This window comes from Octopus bimaculoides, chromosome 23 (assembly GCF_001194135.2).
Source record: "Octopus bimaculoides isolate UCB-OBI-ISO-001 chromosome 23, ASM119413v2, whole genome shotgun sequence".
Lineage (NCBI taxonomy): Eukaryota > Metazoa > Mollusca > Cephalopoda > Octopoda > Octopodidae > Octopus > Octopus bimaculoides.
In genome coordinates, this window is record NC_069003.1 from 35,424,507 (window position 1) to 35,428,779 (window position 4,273).

At 37.3% G+C, this 4,273-nt stretch overlaps 1 protein-coding gene across 1 annotated transcript in view; it reads right to left on the minus strand.

Annotated features, from left to right (window-relative positions):
• LOC106878304 (protein Wnt-10b) overlaps nucleotides 1–2,936 on the minus strand; it is a 68,083-nt gene extending 65,147 nt beyond the window's left edge. The window contains exon 1 of the mRNA XM_052975979.1: nucleotides 2,807–2,936. The gene's annotated coding sequence lies outside the window, so the exon portion shown is untranslated. The remainder of the gene's footprint in view (nucleotides 1–2,806) is intronic.
• Nucleotides 2,937–4,273: the final 1,337 nt, after the last annotated feature.

Consider the following 4,273-nt stretch of genomic DNA (forward strand, 5'->3'; position numbering starts at 1 on the left):
GACATGAATTTGTGTGTGTGTGTGTGTGTGTGTGTGTGTGTGTGTGTGTGTGTGAGTGTGTGTTTGTGTGCATGAATGAATATGCGTATGGTGTGCGTGTATTTTATGTATGCATATTGTAGATGCACGTAGAAAAGCGTTTGCATGTATGCTGCTTTGAGTGTTTGTATGTGTATGTGTAAAGGTATGTATGTGACACTCTATCTATCTATTTATCTATCTATATGTGTGTGTCTGAAAATTTATGCGCGTGTGTGTATATGTTTGAGTGTGCACATGTTTTGTGACGTGTGCGTTTGTGTTTGCTTATCCGATTGTGTGAGCGATTGTCGTAGCAGTGATTTGTGTTAAGGTTTACTCTTTCTCTCCGCTACAGTTTCAAAGCTTTCCTGGACTGGTGGGAAAGCGAGATGACCCTTGACCATATATGATTGACAGAGGGAGCTGTTTACACTTGTTGCCACTGCTCATTGCTTTTCTTTCTCCGCTTTGACTACTCTGTCTTGTCCTTCTTCCCCCCACCTCGCCCCCACCCTTTCCCATCCTCTCATCTCCATACTTTTGATGTCCTTATTTTAAGGCGGACAAATAATAGAAATATGTACACTGAGGGGTGGACGAGTGTGAACGTTCACCAAATGGCTTTCTTGCTTAGTTATCTGTGCTCGACTGACGACTCTATATCATATTTAATGACCGTACATTATTATTATTATTATTATTATTATTATTATTATTATTATTATTATTATTATTATTGAAGGCATCATACACTATACAATATCGTGATGTTGTTGATTAAAGATATTGTATCTACCGAGGGTTTGCACTGTCTGTCAAGTCACAAGAACTTCAGACAGACAGTACTTTACGCAATATGTGTGCAGTTTAATTAGTTTTGCAGGAAAGGTTGTGTATATTCCAAAGAAACATGTAGCTTCAATTTGTTAATTACAGCGGAATATTTATTCATTAAACAGTGGAATAAGGTGGAAATGGTGGTGGTCGGCGTTGACAAAAATATTATCCATTGAAGAATTCTTACAAGGATTTGGTTACTGACTTGCTGTGACAAGTGATAAAAGGAAAGTATATAAGTTCTGAAGAAAACACTAGTCGCGCGTATCGAAGTTAGCTTCTTTGGCAAAAGAATTCGACTTTGCAATCAAACAAGCGATGGCATCCAAACATTTTTTAGACAACATCAAAGGAAACAGGTGTAAGGAAAACCAACGTAACACTCAGATGTTCTATTACTGCCAGCCGTGACAACGCGTCTCGGATGACCTGACAGAATTGGTGACAGCTAAAATCTGGGTCGTTTCCGGTTTCTTTACTGTCATTGGTATATCCGTATTCATGGGTGGGGCTGTTCCGCTTATCTGAAGTTAGGGAACATAGGATGATACAATGGGACCGCTTTGGGTGGCGACAGCGGCAACACAGTGGAAGTGAGTATTAGTTTGGAAGCTGGCAGTTTGTGGTTCAGTTGATCCCTGCTGGAACAGCAGCATGTGATAAACTATTGCGCTGCCGAGAAGGTGGATGGCTTATCTCTTGCGCTCATTCGTCACTGATATTAAGGAACTCACTTACCGGGGAGTCGCTTCCGATTTGAGAACTGGCTGTGACATGGTTTCGCATGCAGCTGTTTCGACCTCGCCACTATGTTGCTGACAAGACACGACGACACACCGATCCCTGCACTAGTCTTCTACACAACAATTAACATAAATTCACACACACACACACACAATAGTAACACACATGCATGCATATGTACAAAGGCAAAATGAGCGGACAATAAATCCGTTCAAAAGTATGCGTACGATATGGAATAGGATGGAGCACTGGAAAGAAAGAATCAAATGTGTGTGTGTGTGTGTGTGTATAGATAGACAGATAGATACATAGATAATCAGAGTTGGATGGAGATAGAAGCAGGCAAATAAAAGTACACACCACGTACACGTACATACACTGCATACACGCAGACAAACCACACGCACACACACACACAAACACACATTTGTATATAGGTATGTATATTTATATATATGTGCATCTAAAGAAACACTCAGACGCATACATATATGCGTAAAATAACATCTTACCCATACACATACACAAACATACACTCACATACACACACAGACACACAAACAAACGAACACACACACAAACGAACACGAACAAACACACAAATGCAGAGAGACCCCACAGTTGTGTCTCAGTGTATATATAATGTATATAGTTCTCTATGTACTGTAAGTAGTTGTCATAAGGTGGGGGTTAATAACGTCAATTAAACGGATATAGAATAGAGTTAGCTTCAATGGCTGTCCACTTACTAATGAGAAAACAGGTAGAAAACAAAAGAAAAAAATAAAAGCAAACAAATAAAAGGACAAAACAAAAAGGCACTAATTTTATGTGAAACGAAGACGATATGTTTGAAACTATTACCATCTCGTTATGGCATTCTGTTTACCATTTTCTTAATTGCTCGTTGTATAATGCTATAACAATTATACTCACGCATACTGTGATATCTAAATCGAACCCCAAAACGATTTAAACAACATTATATATATACAGACATATATACATATACATATGTATATATATATTGTATAGATATAGATAGATACACATGTATATATAATATATACATACATACGCATATATATATATATATATATATATATATATATACACATATATATATATATGTATATATACACATGTATATATGTGTATATGCACATACATATAACAAATTTAAATAAGAGCCTTTCTCTTGTACCTGTTACTGTTCTTGCTAGTATTATGGTCGTTGTGGCGGCGGTGGTGGTGGTAGTGGTGTGCTACTGGTAGGAATGGTAGAGTTGGTTGTATGATGGCTTATGGAACCTACTTCCACGCACCTTCCACACCACTCTCCTTCTTATTCCACTTAATAAAGATGTAAGTACTACGGAGTTAAACTAAAAATAACAAAAAGCCACAAAGAACCACATGACCAGACATCTGATACAATCCCGCCACCGCCAACATCAATGCAACTTTTATGACAGTCTATGTAATACAATATATTTATTTGCATTCGACCTGTGTCTTGTATTATGTAGTGTACAAAGGCTCACCTGCCATATGTTAATGTTTGCCTTTTCCTCAGCTCACCTTCAGCTTTTGTGGATAATACGTTTTGGCTGAAACTACCCTACCCCCCGATCACTTGGACAAATTTTATATTCCTTTAATGAAGTCGCTATACATACATTATATATATATATATATATATATATATATATATATATAGATGTATATATGTATGTATATGTATACATATATACATTCGTACATACATATATAAAATATACGTACATGCGTATAACAATACACACTCACACGGTGTGTATATATATCTCTCTATATATATTTACACACACACACACACACACACACTCTCTCTCTCTCTCTCTCTCTCTCTCTCTCTCTCTCTCTCTCTCCCTGTGTCTATATATATATACATAAAAAATCTTGCAAAACAAATATATATATATATATATACGTATGCATGTATACCCGATCAACATACATGTTCATACATATATATTTTTACAATGTTTACGTTATTTACCAATCAAAACAAAACTAGGATAACGAGAGGAAGGAAAAGCGACGTGTTCAAAGATAAGGAACAGTTTTGTAAATATTGTCACATTCGCATTTCGGACAAACTTTGATGATGATAATAAACTTTTCTCCTGTGAGTACATGGTCTGAAATTTTTGGGGTAGTGGAGCTAGTCGATTACATTGACTCCAGTGCGTAACTATTATTTATTTTATCGACCTCATAAAGGATGAAAGGCAAAGTCGACCTGCGCAGAATTTGAACTCAGAACGTCAAGACAAGCGAAACGCTGCTAAGCATGTTGTCCGACATGCTAACGATGGTATCTGTTTCCACCTTTAAAAATAATAATGACTTCAAAGTTTAGCATAAGGTTATCAGTTTTAAGGGCGAGGTTAGTTGATACCAGTAGTCAACAGCTACCTGTTATATCTGCTCTGATTAGATGAAAGATAAAGTCGACCTCGGCGGAATTTGAACTCAGAACGTAAGAAATGCAGCAAAGAATTTTGACCGACGTTCTGCCGATTGTCCCCGCTCGTCAGCTTAAAAACAAAAAGCACCATTCTGATTTAGTTACAAGTAGAGCACATTTTGAAGTGGGGGGCGGGAGGCGTTAATCGGTTGAATCGAC